Consider the following 20,303-nt stretch of genomic DNA (forward strand, 5'->3'; position numbering starts at 1 on the left):
GGGTGGGGCGGGAACTGGGAGGAGGGGAGTTATGGGAGGAAAAAAAAAAGAGGAACAAATGTAATCTGAACAATAAAGATTTAATTAAAAAAAAAAAGAAAACAGAATTTACTTGGTTGGTATAAGCCATTGCATTAGTTCATTTAACCCATAAAAGGTTCCTTCTAGCAAATTTAGAAGAAAGTAATTTTTCAAGTTAGAGCTGTAATCTTTCAAAGTTAGAGCTGTTCCACTTCATGGTACAATATATATAAAACAGTGACATTTTCAAACAAAATAAAATTTACAAAGGTATTTTAAACCCAATTCAATTCTATAACCCATCACTATAGAGGAGGTAATGACATTTAAAATTAGTGAAAATCAAAAAAGTAAGAAATAAAATTAGTGAAAATCAAAAAGCAATGCAACTACATAAAAATAATTTTAAATATAGATTTTTTACTTTCAATATACAAATATGAGTAGGGCGGGGAGAACAGGGAACACAGTATTCTGCATCTCTATCCAAGTTCATTCATTTCCCTCTTCTTGACTCATTTCCACTGAATACATGAAACCCTAATGTAAACCTCAACTAAAAGGGACTTTTCTAGGTTAGAAAGATAAGAACAACAGTAATATATTGCTTCCCATTTATAAATTAGGAAAATATCTACTATCAATTTCTAGTAGTATTTATAATAACAAAATTTGAAAATATTTTGATGACAGTGCTTTCTAAATTTATGGTATATGATAAATATGTAATAAATTTTTAAAATCATTCAACTTATGTAACCACCATACTTCGTTCTATTGATCCACATATAATTCTCTATTAAAGTTCTTAATATCCATTACATTTAAGTTATGCCTAAGTTCAAAGCTCTTTTCACTTTGTTTAAAATATTTCCCCATACACTTCCTACTCTAATAAAAACAAAAGGATTATACAATGAATCCTTTTATCTACACTTCCATTTTATTATTACTTGGATGTGAATCTATAATTATAAAAGCTTAATATACTAATTAGACCAGACAAAGCCGGGGCTGCGAGGGAAGCCCGGGTCCTGGGTGCCAGAGGGAAGCAGAGCCAGCAGCCAGGGGAAGGAAGGCCTAATCTTGCACGAATTTTGTGCATCGGGCCTCTAGCTTAAAAATAAGAGAGCATATTTCCCATACGTTCAAAGGTACAAGTGATGTATTCAACCCTACCCTAAAAATATAAAATTTATAGCAGGGTCCTGAAGCTTAAATACCTGACAGAATGGGTGCAAAAATTACTCAGTTTAATGAGGGATGCAAAGAAGCAATGAAGTTATAATTTAAGCATACAAGCAAAAGCCAAGCTGTAATGTGTACCTCTCTAACCATATATTTTGCATGCCTATATCTCCATCTCTAACACCAGCATCATCTCCTTACTTTTAACTGGTCTCCGACATCCACTCTTGTCTCCCCTCCATTCTATTTTCCATAGAGCAGCCAGAGTGATTTTTTTTAATACAAATGTGATAGTACAAAATAAAAGCTTTAAATATCTTTCAATAACTCCATTGATCTTAGGCCTGAGCACAAATTCCTTCTCTAAAATCTTACATACCTGGAACACTGCTTACTCCCTTATTATCACCTGTTCCACCCTCTTTCTTCCCTTCTGTTCTGCACACTCTCAGGCTTTCTTTCCATTTCTCAAACTTGAGTATGCCTTTTCTTATCTCAGTGCCTCTGGACAATCTATCCCCTCTGACAGGTTTGCTCATCCCTGCCCACTCTCCACAAATTCCCCTTCTTTCTCACACATTCAACGGACAATTCTCACTTATACTTAATTCATCTAAAACATCAATTCCTCATGTCAGTCTTTGTTGACCCTCTCCCTTTGCTTTATTCCTTCAGATCAGATCTGGATCTCTGGTGATATTCTTTTTTTTTTTTAAATCTTTATTGTTCAGATTATTTCAGATGTTCCTCTTTTTCCCCCCATAGCTCCCCTCTACCCGGTTCTTTATAGCACCAAAATTTTCATTTTTTTATAGCACTTACAACAAGCATGTCAAACTCGTGGCATGTGGCCCACAACAAATGTTTTTGTGGCCCAGCCACTATAACAGTATATAAGAAAATTTCTTAACTTAATTTTTACAATATCCTGTTATACATAATTATTAATAACAAACTACAAAGTTCGCTAATGACTGATTACTATAATCGTGTTGCATTCATTTCCCTTACGTGCCTATGCGCAGGTTCACCATTTCCACTAATACTAGCAGCAAATATTTTAGCAGCTGATTGCCATGTCATTAGTCTTGTACTGACTTGTTTGGTGTGCGCCACAGGAAGTATTTCGCTTTTGGAGAACAAAAAAAAAATAGGTTTATTTGTGTTATGCTTATTAATTTGTGCAGTTATTCAGTGTCTGGTAAGTTAATGTTCAAGAAAAAAATAATTTTTATTAAAATGTTCTATTATTTTGTTAACGATTATTCATTGTATTCAGCATATCTCTATCGAAATAAACCTACATTTCTATAAAAACTGAAGCTTTTTTTGTGTGTGGCCCACATAGACTTAAACCTTGTTTATTTGGCCCGTGTTAGCCTTTGAGTTTGGCATGCTTGACTAAACTGCAGTTAAATAACTCAATTGCTTGAAATAAATTCAATTACTGAGGTAAAAATCTAGGAAAGTCAGGGACTTCTATTCTGTGTTCATTTTATTCACAATGGTATCCCTGATGGCTAAGTAATGTATTGAACAGCTGGAGACACTCAATACATATTGATTTAATGATCCCTCTTTCAAGGTCAAATCTGTCTTTTCAGTGTCAGGTGCTTAAAAAATAGCACAAGACACATACAACAGTTGCTTCTTTACTCCTTACAGTTCTGAAATAAAACATAAACTGAGCTTTTTTTTCCTCTCTAAATCCCTAAGCTACTTCATGCTAATGCCTAAAAAGGGCAATGAATGTCCCAAATATGTGGGCTGCGATTGAGCTGATATAAATTACTTCACTGGTTCTATCTATTCTAAGCAGTGTACAGCTTATCATCCCACAACCACACATAAAAAAACACACCTCCAAAATCAACAAATTTATGTAAAAAGCACTGGACATGTACAAACACATACATGTACACACACCCACACACATGTCCTTAATTAAAGAAAGATTCATCATTTCATTAGTTGTGAAATTCAGCAAGTCGCATAACTCCCCAAGGTTTGTTTTCTCTAAGGCCATTCAGGGTTTTAAGAATCTATGATTGTATTATCTAAATACACACACACACACACACACACAGAGTAAATGGAAAACCGGTAACTGGCATATACTTGTAAATCAAAATATTTGATCAGAAGAGGGAGTTATGAATACATTTAACTCCAATCATAACAATCTCTCAAAATTAGGCTAAGACCTTTTATTTGAATGTTTTGCTTAGTGATAACACTACGGTGTCGGGTGAATTTCCCGCCAAAATATAAGATGGCGCGGGCAATTATTTAGGTTTCCCGCGCAAAATCAGAGTTAGTTTAAAATGCCTATATCTTTTGAAGTATGGGTTCGATTGAAATGAAATTTTCGGTTTCTTGTGTAAAAAATGAAAATTTATTCAATCACAGACATTTTTTTATCTATTCAGTACATAAATAATTCGATATATATAAACTAAATACGAAAAACCCAAAAAATACTTATTACCTAAAAATATACACATATTTTTAAAGTTTAAAATAAAATTTTCATAATAAATCAAAACAAATAGAAATTAATAGTTTTTTAGCGTATGGTATTTTTCAAAACACGCCCCTTTATGTAGAGGTATATTGCAAAATTTGCACATGTAGAGTGTCTCACTGCGCAATTTATGAACGGAACATACGCGACACCTTCTCAAAATGTTTTTCTTTTTTCCACTTCCGACAATTGCCTGTAACGTATGCTTTCTCATGTCCATCGATAGCCTGCATGGTGGATCAGATGTAGGTGGTTTAGCCCGCATTCCAGAAGTAGACGGTACTGGTTGAAGGTCTGGAACAATGTCCATGTCCTCTGGAATATCATCCGTCAAACAGTGGATAGCTGTTTGTTTCAAAAACATTTTAAAACCCATTTTTCTTTGCCTCACTGATTTGTAAACTGCATAAGAATTAAATAATGCGCAATTTATCATATACATTGCCAACCTTTTTGTCCATTTGACCGTCCTCCGCAATATCGAATAATATGAAAGGTATTGGTCGGCCCGGTCAACACCTTTCATATGTTTATTGTAGTCAATGAGTGCATTCGGTTTGACAATTTTCTTTTTTGATGTTCTGTCAATATTCTGACTTTCTTCCATCTCCGCAGAATGAATCGAAGAAATCAGGTATACAGGCTTTTTTGATTGCCACACTTGTAACAATATATCATTTTTCCTTATAAATTTTGTTTCACCTTTTTTCAAAGAAATTGTTTGAAAATCTTTAGGTATACCTCGATTTTTCCAGATTGTTCCACATATTCTGAATTTGTTTTTCATAAGTGCTTCACAATTTGCGACGCTATTATAATAATTGTCCATATATATATGGTACCACAAATCAGTGTATGGAGACACTACTGTTTGTATCGTTTCCAATAATCGCTTTCCTTCGCCGCAATAAATTTCCATGTTACAGATATATCCTGTATCACTTTCGCACAACAAACGAACCAATATTCCATATTTAACGATCTTGCCAGCATTATATACCCTAAAGAATAATCTTCCCCTCCAAGGTACGATCCCTTCATCTAGTGATAATTGCTGATGAGGTTTGTAAATATTTATAAATTTAGGCACAAAATAATCTAGTACTGGTCTCACTTTGCAAAGTCTATCTGATTCATTTACGATATCCGCATTATTATTGAAGTGCCAAGCTTTCCATATCTGTCGGAACCTGTCTCTCGTCATCGTTTTACCAAAATATGGCGTCTCCGTCCATGGCTCCGTGGTCCAATAGTCATCTCTTCTATCTTTGCGCACCTGTCCCATGAGAACAATTAACCCTAAAAACTTCTTCATCTCTTGAGGGGTTATATCTTTCCACTTTAGGCTTTTTTTTGAAAGTTTGAAATTATTCCTATTTTGATTATAATACCTGTTTGACTCCTCTACAAGAAATTCAAAAAAATCATCTCCGATAAATAATTTCACGGCATCTTCTATATTATTTATAACAGCATCTGTGTTTAATCCTTGATGCCCTAAAAAATCTTCTAAGACCGGTGGATTATCAACATGCGACCATTCTTCTCTCCCGCCTTCTATATCTGACTCTGAGTCAGAGCTGGAGCTCGAAATTCTTCGTCGCCTCAATGTCCTGGGACGCACCATTACTTCATCATCACTAGAATCTTCATCACTTGTACTCGCATTTTCAAGATCGCTATCACAAGAATAATTGGACAACTTGTCTGCACAAAACTCATCATCACTATAGTCTGAATGCTGCGACATTCTAGGTTAAAGCAAATAAAAATAATACTAACTGAAAATAGCGGTACTCCGATAGATATCTGATATAAAAAAATAATTATTATGCGAACACTTTGCGGAACGATTTTATTTTATTTGGTTAAAAAATTCTATATGAATGTCTTTATCACAATATATTTAAATATTTAAACACGTAATAATATTCACAAAACTCAAAACTAAAGACGTCCGGACACAAGAAGTATTTCTCAATAACTATTCTCTTTGCATGGTGAGATATCCAGGGATATCGGTTATAAAATGAGAAAACAATACATTGGTACCCTAACGGTATTGTACTCGACCAGCGCCATAAAGTGTTCTCTACTTACAAGGGATTTTTATGATACCTATTACCCCAATGGGTATGAAACGGTTCGCATACGCAGGTAGGTATCTTTGTGAACGGCAAACAAACAAATATTTGGTAATACGCAGTTACAATCGGCCCGAGTTTACACGTTTCCCGCACTCCACCGCAAATCTATATGAACCGAGTTAAGACGGCTCCCGCGGAGTACGCGCAATTCACGCGAGCCGACTTAACTCGTTTCCCGCAATCCAAGTGATAATAATGTAGTCTTTGTCATGGAAAAATCATTCCAACACTGCAAAAGTTATGCTTTTCTTTTAAGTGGTATGACAACTAACATTTGTGAACAAATCTGGATTTTTCCAAAGAGTCCTTCAAAACTCTTCACCAGTATTTCATAGTTGTCTTTTGCATACCTAATTCAACTGCAATCTATCTAGCAACTAGCTATGAGTAAAATTCCAAAGCGAGTGACTTCGTTTTCATAGGGACTACCTTGCCATACTCCTATTCCTTCCATCTGGACAGGAGTAAATTATATGATTATAATACAGGTTCAGAAGCAAATACAACTTTCTTTTTTAACACACTTAATTATCTTTCTCCTCTAAGTCACAAATGTTCAGCTTGCACCACAGACCAACTGAATCAAATTTTCCTTCTTTCCCCCACATTCACTTGACAATTCTCACTTATACTTAATCTAAACCATCAATCCTGCAGGTCAGCCTTTGTTGATCCTCTCCCTAAAATACATAAACCAGGCATCATACAACTGACTTTTGATAAGCTTAAAACTCAAAAGATGGGAACAGAAGTAGACAGAAATAATAGAAAGTGGTCTATTAGCCTAGCTTTATTGCTAGGGATATAAGTCAGTATATCCTACAAAGAGAATGAAGAACATTGGCTAACTAAATGTAAGTTAAAAGAATGATAGCAGTATAGAATTGGTACCATTCCAAAAATAGCTTAAAAGTTCATTGATGATAACCATACAAAGAAATAAGAGGTTAATCAAGCAATCTATATACATAAAAGAGCCAGGGGCCGTCACATCCGAAACAACCGAATGGACGACTGAACAGGCTGAGTGGGGCAACAAGGCTGGAAGGGGGGTTAGTGAGAAACAACCAAACGACTGAACACCAGGCTGTGTGGGGCAACCAGGCCGGCAGGGGGGTTAGTGAGGGACAACCAAATGACTGAGCAGCAGGCTGCGTAGGGCGACCAAGCCAGCAGGGGGGGCAGTGAGGGGCAATCAGGCCGGCAGGGGGCGCAGTTGGCGACAACCAGGCCTGAAGGGGGAGCTATAAGGGGTGACCAGGCCGGCAAAGGGTACAGTGAGGGGCGACCAGGCCAGCAGGGGGGGGCAGTTGGGGGTGACCTGGCCATCAGGGGGGACTCTTGGGGGTGACCAGGCTGGTGGGGGGAGGGGGGCAGTAAGGGGCGACCAGGCTGGCGGGGGAGGGGGCATTAGGGACAATCAGGTCGGCAGGCAGAGGCGTTTTGGGGTGATCAGGCTGGCAGGGGGCCAGTTAAGGGCGATCAGGCAGGCAGGCAAGCAGGTAGGAGCCAGTGGTCCTGGATTGTGAGAGGGATGTCCAGAAACCGGCAGTTGGACATCCCCCTATGGGTCCCGGATTGGAGAGGGTGCAGGCTGGGCTAAGGGGACCCCGCCCCCCATGCACCGGGCCTCTAGTATTGTAATTTAAATAGGATTAAATAATAAACAGTATTCAATTGGAGAAATAAACAGTATAGGAATGAGCAAAGGCGATGGAATGAACATGGTATATGGAAGAGTCATTGTGTAGACTTGCCTGACTAGAGAAGTGGGTGACCGTTTGGCAGTAAAGGCAATCTTCACATTCTTGGCAGAATACTTTCCTGGAAAAGGTCCTTTTGTCAAAATGATAAAAGTAAATACTGACTTTCCCATAGAAACAATCCTATTATAAACCATGTTCCTAATGCTACATATTTTTTCAGAGAAATGACTACTAAGACCTTATAAGTTAAAAACAGTTAAGAATATCACAGTACACTATTTACTGAACAGTGTATGTGTGTGTGTGTATATATATATATAGATAGATTTAAAGATACATTAATCATTAAAGGATATAATAACCAATCACATAAAATTAAAATAATATGTATTAATTTCCTATATAAGGCTTTTTTATGTAGAAAAATAAGATATTTTTTAAAAATATAATTAGTGTAGTAAAATTCATAGTTTTTCTAGGTAGATTTCGACAAGTATTTTTGAGGAGATGTTGATAAAAGTTTAATTCCACTAAAGGATTTTTGAATCAATTGACCTACAGGCATGTTTCGTGGAAAGCAGTGGCCTATCTATGAAAGAGGAAATTTCTTCCTCCTTGAGCCACTGAATCAGGCAGCAACTTCCCCCTCATAATTCACTATAAGAAAGTATATACATAAACCTAAAAAAATAAGTAAGAAAATAAAATACATAAACCTTTGTTTCCATCCTTCTAGAGTACTTGAGAAACTACTTTGTTACAATGTCAAAAGCGTCAACCTGAAATTGAATTTCAGTCAAATTTTAAAGGCACAGAATTATAAGCTTGCTGCTATATTAAAAGAATACCCCTTCTCCCAACCTCAATTCACTCATAAATACTATGTTACATATCTCTAGAGTACCTTTGTTTCCCTTTTAAAACCATAAGGATTTAGTTATAAAATAAACTGATTTTTTCACAACACTGTAAAGTATATGATAGTCTAACCACTATGCTGTACACCTGACACTAATACAAAATAATAGTGAATAAAAAAGAAATAGAGCTGAAGATCATTTTTATTTATATTTTTGTTTTCTTTTTTTAAAATATATTTTTATTGACTTCAGAGAGGAAGGGAGAGGGAGAGATAGAAACATCAATGATAAGAATCATTGATTGGCTGCCTCCTGGATGTCCCCTACTGGGAATTGAGCCCATAACCCTGTCATGTGCCATTACCTGGAATTGAACCATGACCTCCTGGTCCATAGGTTGATGCTCAACCACTGAGCCATATTGGTTGGGCTATATTTTTTGTTTTCTAGATAAAACCACCAAAGCCATGTTCCCACAAAATAAGTATACAGGAGTAGAAGAAGTTTTGTTGTATCACTGACAACGAGTTTTTGAACTCCTTTCAACTTACGCATCCAAATCACAGTTACATTTTATCAAAATTTAGTTTTAATAATATATGAGCTGATAATCTGATTAGGCCCTCCTCTAATTTTGTTGAAATTAAGGAATGAAAACCACCTGACTTCCAACTGGATTTGTTATGGAGTCATTAATTATACCCATTATTCTTTACTTTTAGGGACCTTGTTGAATATGATATACTCAGAAAGGACTGGAAAACAGAAATATTAATTTTAGGACACTTTTGCCAATTCAATACTTTTAATAAAATGCTTTTATTTCTCAAAGAAAAAAAAAGATTAGTATACTATGTCTTCTATGTTTGAGGTTAAGCATACTATCTGACCATGTAGAAATATAATGAAATGTTTAAATAAACTTTATCATCCTACTCTAAGATCTCTTAATAAAATAGACCAGAGGAGTGCTTAATCCCAAGGTCAATTAAATCTAATTATCAACCCTATACACTATAAAAAGTAACTCCCCAGTTCCCTCAAAAAGTTAAAAATAGAACTCCCATTTGACCCAGTAATCCCACTTCTAGAACTATATCCCAAGAAACCAGAAACACCAATCCGAAAGGATATATGCACCCCCATGTTCATAGCAGCACAATTTACAATAGCTAAGATTTGGAAACAGCCTAAGTGCCCAATAGCAGATGAGTGGATTAGAAAACTGTGGTACATCTACACAATGGGATACTATGCTGCTATAAAAAGAAGAAACTTTTACTATTTGCAACAGCATGGATGGAATTCGAGAGCCTTATGCTAAGTCAGTGATGGCGAACCTATGACACATGTGTCAGAGGTGACACGTGAACTCATTTTTTGGGTTGATTTTTCTTTGTTAAATGGCATTTAAATATATAAAATAAATATCAAAAATATAAATCTTTGTTTTACTATGGTTGCAAATATTAAAAAATTTCTATATGTGACACAGCACCAGAGTTAAGTTAGGGTTTTTCAAAATGCTGACACGCCGAAATCAAAAGGTTCGCCATCACTGTGCTAAGTGAAATAAGCCAGTCCGAGAAAGATAAATATCGTATGATCTCACTCATATGTGGGATATAATGATCAACATAAACTGATGAACAAAAATAGATCCAGAGATTGACCCCCACCCCCAACTCCCACCACTGAACAGACTGTCTAACCCAGCCGTGGGCAAACTACGGCCCGCGGGCCGGATCCGGCCCGTTTGAAATGAATAAAACTAAAAAAAAAAAAGAAGACCGTACCCTTTTATGTAATGATGTTTACTTTGAATTTATATTAGTTCACACAAACACTCCATCCATGCTTTTGTTCCGGCCCTCCGGTCCAGTTTAAGAACCCATTGTGGCCCTCGAGTCAAAAAGTTTGCCCACCCCTGGTCTAACCTCAGAGAGAAGGCAGGGGAGGGGGGATGGTTAGAGATCAACCAAAGGACTTGTATGCATGCATATTAGCATAACCAATGGACACAGACACTGGGGCGGTGGGGGCTTGTCCTCAGGGGTGGGAATGGCGGGGAGGGGGCAATTGGGAAAAAGGAGACATATGTAATACTTTAAACAATAAAAAAATAATTAAAAATTAAAGAAAGAAATAACTCCCCAAATGGTATTCAATATGTGGGGTGGGACAGGATATGTGAGTGTTTTGAGTAGGAGGTATGATTAAAAACAAACAAATCAAGATCAGTACCCACCTGACCTGGGAATGTTTAGTATATTAGAACCGAAAGGGATCTGAAATAATTACCATAAACCCCGATTAGTGCAGAGCCAGAAGTTAATTTACTTAGTCTAGATTACATAGTGAGATTAAGACTTTTTGAAAGAGGACACAGGGAAGGCCAAGAGACATATGAAAACATGCTCAAAGTCACTAAGCATCCGAGAGATGCAAATCAAAACGACAATGAGGTACCATCTCACACCTGTCAAAATGGCTATCATCAACAAATCAACAAATGACAAGTGCTGGCGAGGATGTAGAGAAAAAAGAACCCTCGTGCACTGCTGGTGGTAATGCAGACTGGTGCAGCAACTGTGGAGAACAGTATGGAGTTTCCTCAGAAAACTAAAAATGGAACTCCCATTTGACCCAGTGATCCCACTTCTAGGAATATATCCCAAGAAGCTAGAAACACCAATCAGAAAGGATATATGCACCCGTATGTTCATAGCAGCACAATTTACCATAGCTAAGATTTGGAAACAGCCTAAGTGTCCAACAGCAGATGAGTGGATTAAGAAAATGGTACATTTACACAATGGAATACTATGCTGCTGTAAAAAGGAACTCCTACCATTTGCAACAGCATGGATGGACCTGGATAGCATTATGCTAAACGAAATAAGTCAGTTGGAGAAAGATAAATATATGATCTCACTCATTGGTGGAAAATAATGAACAACATAAACTGATGAACAAAAACAGATCCAGAGACACAGAAGCATCGATCAGACCGTCAAACCTCAGAGGGAAGGAAGGCAGGAGAGGGTGGGGGTAAGCGAGAGAGATCAACCTAAGGTCTTGTATGCATGCATATAAGCATAACCAATGGACTCAGACACCAGGGGGGTGAGGGCATGAGTGAGGGGAAGAGGGGAGTAGCGGTGGGGAGGGGTAATGGGGGGGGGGGGGGGGGGTAAGGACACATATGTAATACCTTAATCAATAAAGAAAATTAAAAAAAAAAAACCAACAGGGTTCTTAATTTTCAATTTAGTGTTTTCTCTACTAACACCTCAACATGAAACTTCCTGACTCATAATTTTTTTTTTTAAATGGTGGAAATGCAGAAAAATGTAAGCATGCAGCTTTAGCTAACCATATTAAAGAAATGGTACTTAGTGCTCTACAACACCACATAAAAAGTCTAGTTCTATGTCCCAATGCTTCAAAGAAGTCAAATATCTAGACGACCTGGATCTCAGTATATAATGAACAACTTAGGTAGAGGAAACACATGAAGCACACTCCCTACTTTAGGGGTTGAATATAAAGAACACACAGCTGAAAGCCATACATGAGCTACAAAAAAAGGAAAAAATAACCTGGGGCTAAGGGTGCATCCTCTTCAGTATAACATATAAAAGTATTAAAAAATTAAATTAGCCCTAACCGGTTTGGCTCAGTGGATAGAGCATCGGCCTGTGGACTGAAAGGTCCCAGGTTCGATTCCGGTCTAGGGCATGTACCTTGGTTGTGGGCACATCCCCAGTAGGGGGTGTGCGGGACACAGCTGATCGATGTTTCTCTCTCATCGATGTTTCTAACTCTCTATCCCTCTCCCTTCCTCTCTGTAAAAAATCAATAAAAAATATTTTTAAAATATTAAAATTATGCTGTTAAGAAATTTAATAAGATTTTTAATAAATTTTTCTAAATAAATGAAACATTCCTAGGCCCAACAGTGAAATATATTAAAATTTTGTGGAAAAAAATTAACATGGAAATCATAAACGGGAATTTAATTAACAAAAATTTATTACGTATTCACTATTCCATCACAAACAAAACACTATATTAAGCATTAGTTTCAAGATCACTTCCTAAAGAAAAAGATTTAAAGGCTGCCTATTCCAAACATGGCATCTAGAGCTGAAAAATAATGATTCTCATGTTTATGTCTTCATAGAACATAAAAAGCAGAGAAACAGGAACATGAATTTATTTTTAAAAAGTCATCTTAGATATATTTATTGCTGATTACCAAATGTTTCTAATACAAGCCCATTTTGTAAAATGTAATTTTCTTTCTTTAGATTTTCTGCATCAGTTATAATCAATCATAAATCCACAATCCAGAGATTGCTGTTAATATTTTAGTGTACTTACTTTTAGTCTCTTTGCCACGCATACAGTTACAACTTTTTAGAGCTGAAATCATAGAGTATACACTATTTTGTATTACTTTCATTCTAATATACTTACTATGTTTAATAATGCTTCTTAAGTGTTTTAATGGCTGCAAAATTAATCTAGTCCAAAGGTCAGCAAACTTTTTCTCTAAAGAGCCAAATAGCAACTATTTTAGGTTTTGCAGGCCACATCATCTCAGCAACAACAGTCAACTTTGTCATCTATAATAATAAAAGCGTACTATGCTAATTAGACTGGATGTCCTTCCGGACGACCTTCCAGATGAAGACAGGGCTGCAAGGGAAGCCCAGGTCCCGGGTGCGAGAGGGAAGCCAGTGCCTGCAGCTGGGGGAAGAAAGGCCTACTCTTGCATAAATTTCATGCATCAGGCCTCTAGTTGTTGTATAAAACAGCCATGGACAAAGTGCAAAGTTATAGTATGAGTGTCCAATAAAACTATTTACAAAAAAGGCAGCAGTATACTCAATAATAAAATGAAAAATAATTTGAAAATGGGAAAAAGTGACTGATAGTGGATAAAGGTCATATGAATAGGCATTCTCTAAAGAAGATATACAGGTGACTAATAAGCACAAAATAAAATGCTTAATACCATTCGCTGTCATGGAAATACAAATAAAAACTATAATGAAATACCACTTTATACTCAGTAGGAGGGCTAAAATAAGAGACAGAAAATAACAAGCGCAGATGAGGAAATGGAGAAATTGAAACCCTCATACATTGTTGGTGGGAATGTAGCACACTTTGAAAAACAGTTTGTAGTTTCTCAAAAGGTTAAACAAAGTTACAATATGACCCAGAAACTCCACTTACAGGTATACTACCAAGAAAAATGAAAACATATGTCCACACAAAAACTTGTGCACAAATGCTCATAGTAGCATTCGTCATAACGTTCCCAAAAGGTGGAAACAACTGAAAAGCCCACCAAGTGATGAACAGATAAACAAAATGTGGTATATCCATGCAATAAGCTGTTATTCTTATGAATAACTACTAATATATACTACAACATGGATAAACCTTGAAAGCACTATGTTAAGTGAAAGAAGACAATCCCCAAAGACCACATATTGTATTATTTCATTCATATAAAAAGTCCAAAATAGGCAAATCCATAGAGATAAAATGTAGATCAGTGGTTGCCTAGAGCCAGAAGTTTTGGAGGAATGGGGAAGGGACTGATAGTGGACAAAGGTCATTAAAATGTGATGAAGGTTGCACAACTCTGTGAATACGCAGATTTTTTTCAATAAATACACAGCTGGCCCTCCATATCCCTGGGTTTCTCATCGATGATTCAGAGGGCCAAATATATGCACTGTTCCAGGCAAAAGGTAGTGAGAGAAATAGCAAAACTTTCAGAACATACTCCCTGTCATTCCAGAAACAATGTTACAATTACTACCATAACCATTAATCTTGGGACATACATCATATCCATACTTCTTCCCCCAGGGAAAAACCCTTCAGGATGGAACACAGTGGCATTAGAATATATCTTCTTTCTGCTAATCTTGGGGTTAAGGGGAATAAAAATGGAGAGAGTTAGTAACCACTTTTCACTTTTAAGAGCAATAAGGTTTTTTATTCATTTGTAGCTCCTTATTGTTTCTACCACCTAATCTTATGCCCCTTCATAGAACTTTGCTCATACTATGTCTCTTTTCTAGCATTTCCTTTATCCCTCTCTATTTCAATATATCCATTCTTGAAGACCAGTTTTGACTTCAATCCACATGAGGTCTTCATCAGTTACCCTGGTCTACTCTATCTCCAGATGAAAATTTGCTCTCCGTACCATACAAATGATGACTTTATTTCTCTCCATTTCATGTACCTTAATTTTGTCTCCCCACAGCGCCACACACACACAAAAAAAAGGAATGAAAGCTAAGATAAGGTCAAAGAATCTTTATATATATCCTAGGAACATAAAACATAACAAAAATAGTAACCAAGATAGCCCTGGTTGAGTGGTTAAATTGGTTGGAGCATCGTACCATACACCAAAAAAGATTGCAGGTTCAATTCCCAGTCAGGTCAGGGCACATATCTAGGTTGAGTTCGATTCTCTCATCGGGGCACATATGGAAGGCAACCAATTGATGTTTCTCTCTTTCTCTCTCCCCTTCCACTCTCTCTAAAAGGTAAAATGTCCTTGGGTAAGGATTAGCAACAAAAAAAAGTGCTCTAGAAAGGTCTTCTTCCTCAAACTGCTACTAGAATAACAGGTGCTATACTAATGCTAGCTTAAGATATTATCATTCCAAAGTACCATCTCAAATGTGATGTCATTTAATCCTAACAACCTGATAAATACTATGGGTAATCATCAGATTCAAATAATTTATGTGTTTTGTCTAGTCAAGGCTATAGAGCTTAATAAATAATAGAGCTAAAGCTCACAATCAAGACTTTAAACTTTAAGTATGTCCTCTTCTTCCTGTTGTTTCAAAATTAGCATTACAATTTATGCTGATATTCTGTAATTGTTTCTCCAAGGTGATGAATAAATATAAACACTAAGTTCTAAACTTTTTCTAAGTATAAGCCCTTTTTTAAAAATGAAATCTATGGAAGCACTCAATAGGGTAAAAAAAAGTTTTGCATTCATTTTCAGGTCTTCATGAGCCCCTGGTTAATAACCCTATATAAGATTATTACGTGAAGAATAGGGGTGATAACTTATGCTCTTGTCATATGCTTCCCAGTGCATAGCAGAAAGCACAGAACAAGATTAAGAAATATTGGAATGATTGTAAAAAGTCCATTTTCTTGATATTGACATTGGAAACAGTCAAGAGTTTCTATTAAGATGAACATTTTAGCAGTAATAAAAAAAATGATGAAAAGAAGAAAGGACAAATGATAAACAAATATAAAGTAATTCAGCCCAACCAGTGTGGCTCAGTGGTTGAGCATTGACCTATGAACCAGGAGGTCACAGCTCAATTCCTGATCCGGGCACATGCCTGTGTTTCAGGTTCAATTCCCAGTAGGGGGCGCACAGGAGGCAGCTAATCAATGATTCTCACTCATCACTGATCGTTTCTCTCTCCATCTTCCTTTCTCTCTGAAGTAAATAAAAATATATTATAAAAAATAAAACCATTCAGAGAGAAGGCACAAACAAACAACTGCAGAGCCTTACTGTATGCTAGGAGCTTTACTTCATATTATTTTTAGCCTGAAAATAGCCTCTAAAGTAGTTATTATCAGTCTTTTAGAAGACAAAACCATGGCTTATAAGAAGCTGATTAATTTGCCCAAAGCTTAAGGCCAATGAAAAAGCAAAGAGATAAATTCAGATCAATCTAGGATGGAAGAAATCTGGCTCTTAGCCTGTAATCGCCCAAATATTTAGCTTGACAGCATAGACTGATACAGAAAGGGGAAAAATTATGACATGAAGTTTAAAGAAAAGGGATTGGGGAATCAAAAACAGGAAAAGCACTGCAAAGAGAGGAAAGAAAGGTGGGGAGACGAAGATGAATAATCTAGATCGTGATATATCTGATAGGGAATGGGGGGAAAACAAGAACACTGGACTGAGAACAATCTAATGATAATTCTTCCTGTGTCCCTAACCAACCAGTTAATCTTTCTGGACCTTAGCTTCCTGATTTATAAAATTGTGGATGCTGGATGGCATAACAACTTAAATTTCTAAATTCTTTCACAATTTTCAAAACATTTCACAAGTATTATTTTCATTATATTTCACAGAGCAGGAATTTGGTTTTACTCACTACCGTATCCACAACACCTGGTTGGTACAAAATAGGCTCAAAATACTAGCTGAATAGATGAATTTGATCCTGACAATAACCTGTGAGGAATACAGAACAAGGTAGGTAGTATTTATGCTAATTTTACATACTAGAGGCCGGGTGCATGAACTTCGTGCAGGGGGGGGGGAGAGGTGCGGGGTGGGGGGGGGGGGGGGCGGACACGCAGGCGGAGGTGTCCCTCAGCCCAGCCTGCACCCTCTCGCAATCCAGGGACTGCTGGCTCCTAACCGCTCACCTGCCTGCCTACCTGATCGCCCTAACCACTCGCCTGCCTGCTTGATCGCCCCTAACAGCTCACCTGCCTGCCTGATTGGCCCTACCTGCTCGCCTGCCTGCCTGGATCGCCCCTAACTGTCTCTGCCTCGGCCCCCACTGTTGCGGCTTCGTCTAGAACAGTGGTTCTCAACCTGTGGGTCGTGACCCCTTTGGGTGTTGAACGACCCTTTCACAGGGGTTGCCTAAGACCATCGGAAAACACATATATAATTACATATTTTTTTTTATTAATCACTATGCTTTAATTATGTTCAATTTGTAACAATGAAAATACATCCTGCATATCAGATATTTACATCACGATTCATAACAGTAGCAAAATTGCAGTTATGAAATAGCAACGAAAATAATTTTATGGTTGGGGGTCACCACAACATGAGGATCTGTATTAAAGGGTCGCGGCATTAGGAAGGTTGAGAACCACTGGTCTAGAAGGATGTCCGGAATGATGTCCAGAAGGTCGTTCGGCTACCCCATCTAATTAGCATATTATGCTTTTATTATTATAGATGAGAAATACCAACATTCAAAGAGTTTAAAATACTTGCTCACAGTTCCACAGAAAAGTGGTAGAAGAGGATGCAAACACAAGTCTTTCAATTACTAGTTCAAAGTTCTTTCCATGTCAATAATTGGCTATATTTTAAGATACTCTTAGGCAGTCAGACACAAGAATAACGAACTCTTCTTATTCCCACCCTTTTGAAGGAAAATCATTAGGATATTGTTATGACTGAAAGAATACCTACCACTCACTAGTGTTACATATGTAAAATAAAGGAGATTAAACTCAATTTCTGATCTTCTTTGATTATCCTTTCTTTTCTGTGTTCCACAATGAGTCTACACCAGGGGTGGGCAAACTTTTTGACTCAAGGGCCACAATGGGTTCTTAAACTGGACGGGAGGGCCGGAACAAAAGCATGGATGGAGTGTTTGTGTGAACTAATATAAATTCAAAGTAAACATCATTACATAAAAGGGTACGGTCTTTTTTTTTTTAGTTTTATTCATTTCAAACGGGCCGGATCCGGCCTGCAGGCCGTAGTTTGCCCACAGCTGGTCTACACTCATATTTAGAGCTGGCTACTTTGCAAATGTTTGGTGTTAAATATAAGGGAGACATTCAAACCTATCTCAACAAGTAAGGTTATTGTTCAAGCCATAACCTTATAGCAGGCCTCCCTAAGATTGAGGAATTAACCTCCCACTCTCAAGCTTAGAATCAACTGAGTTACAGAGGAAAAGTTTTGACAGAGCAGATGAGCTGGAAAAATCGCTATGTGCAGAGTGGGTTGTAGAGCCAATGAGGCCTGAAACTTTGCTAGAGGCAAAAATGACAATACTGAAGCTGTCCTACTTTGGGTACATCATGAGAAGACAGATTTCTTTGGGAAAGATAATAATGCTAGGAAAAAGAGAAAGCAGTAGAAAAAAGGAAGACCAAATATGAGGTGGATTGACTGCATAAAAGAAGGCATGAGTCTACAGGAGCTGAGTCGGAATGTTGAGGACAGGACATTGTGGATTTCACTCATTCACAGTGTTCCCAAAAGTCAGAGCCCACTCAAAGGTAAGGCAGCTAACATACATTTAACAGAGATAAAAACACAGTAAGAGTCCTAGAGGAAAAAGATCTCCAAGATTCTCCAAAGTACAAGAATGTATTTCAAGAATCTAAGTGAGAAAAAAGAGGGATTGGCTAGAAAATAACTTTCAGATTTGAGTGTACTCTTGGCCATGACATGTAGCCTAAGGCTTTGATGATTTAGTAAGAAAATCTCTATGTGTATTGGGAAGCAAAATCTTTGATAAAAAATAAAAAAATAAAAAGACTGTAAACTCATAGAAAAACAAATCCTTTCTTTCAAAAATAAGTAATTTCTGGGTATGAAATGGCCCCCTCAAAAAATCAAGTACAAGGATATAAACCAAAATATTTTGTTATATGGGAGATACTATACAAGTGGCTGTTTCTTAAAGCAAAATCACCAAAATGCACTTCTCTCCTATAAACAAATAATAAACTGAATAGTCTCCAATAACTTATGCTCTTTCGGTTTCTTCTTTCATTAAGAGGACTTCCATTAGGTATATGCCAAAAGTAAGAAAAACTAATTTCCTCAGCACTCAAATAAAATAGAGTATCTGTGTAAGGAGGAACAAATTATCAATAAGGGGGGTGAAAGACTTTGAAACATGACTGGACCCCAGGAAGAAACAGACCTAGAGACTAAGAGAACAAGGCTTAATCAAAATAAACATTCTGTAAATGTAAAGATTAAATTTAAAGGAATAATTTAAAGGTTTTTAGGGTTCTAATTCTATAATCCAAGTTATCTATAATCTACTGTTCAACTTACCTTTTAATACAGTGGACCCTTAAACAATATGGGTTTGAATTGCACAAGCCTACTGATATGCAGATTTTTAAAAAAAACTGTACAGTACTAATAATGTATTTTCTGTATTATGATTTTCTTAATAACATCTCTTTTCTATAGTTTTATAGTAAAAATATCTACAATAGATAAATATGTAAATTTACCGTACATCCACAACTCCCACAGCCAATCAGGAGGGAATATGCAAATTAGCAGGACAAAGATGGTGGTGGCCACGGAGCCAGCTGGAGCGGGCTGGAGGCTTGGGTTGCCTGGGCCGGCCACTGAAGGAGAGGCCTCTGGCAACCCAAGCTTCCTGTCTGCCCTGGCCGACTGCTGAAGGAGGGGCCTGTGGGCAGCGGCCACGGAACCAGCCTGAGCATGCAGGAGGCTTGGGTCACCTGGGCCGGCCACTGAAGAGGCCTGCACACGACCCTCAGCCCCTCACCCAGGCTGGCCACGTGCCCCCAGTGGGGACCCCCACCCCAATGGGGGTATGGCCGGCCTGCAAACCACCACAGGCCCCTCGCCCAGGCCACACCGCTGCCTAAGGGAACCCCCACCCTGATCTGGGACACCCTTCAGGGCAAACCAGCTGGCCCCCATCCATGCAGCAGGCCTCTATTTATACTAATAAAAGGGTAATATGCTAATTAGACTGGGAGACCTTCCAGGAGACCTTCCGGACGTTCTTCTGGACAAAGCCATGGTGGTGGGCCAAGGTAGAGGTGATTAGGGGCCAAGAGGGGAGGGCAGTTATGGATGATCAGGCTGGCAGGGGGGCAGTTGGGGTGAGCAGGCCATCAGTGGTCAGTTGGGGGCGATCAGGCCAGCAGGGGGACAATTGGGGGTGAGCAGGCCGGCAGGGGGTAGTTGGGGGCGAGCAGGCCGGCAGGGAGGGCGGGTGGGGGCAAGCAGGCCAGCAGGGGGGGAAAAGTTGGGGCGAGCAAGCAGGCGGGGGGAGGCAGT

The 20,303-nt window shown here is 37.9% G+C and overlaps 1 protein-coding gene across 3 annotated transcripts in view; it reads right to left on the minus strand.

Moving 5' to 3' along the window:
• SNX13 (sorting nexin 13) overlaps window positions 1-20,303 on the minus strand; it is a 106,434-nt gene that overhangs the window by 58,872 nt on the left and 27,259 nt on the right. The gene's annotated exons all lie outside the window — the stretch shown is intronic.

This window comes from Myotis yumanensis, unplaced genomic scaffold, assembly GCF_028538775.1.
Source record: "Myotis yumanensis isolate MYYU_CA2020_CCGP unplaced genomic scaffold, mMyoYum1.0.hap1 SCAF_9, whole genome shotgun sequence".
Taxonomy (NCBI): domain Eukaryota; kingdom Metazoa; phylum Chordata; class Mammalia; order Chiroptera; family Vespertilionidae; genus Myotis; species Myotis yumanensis.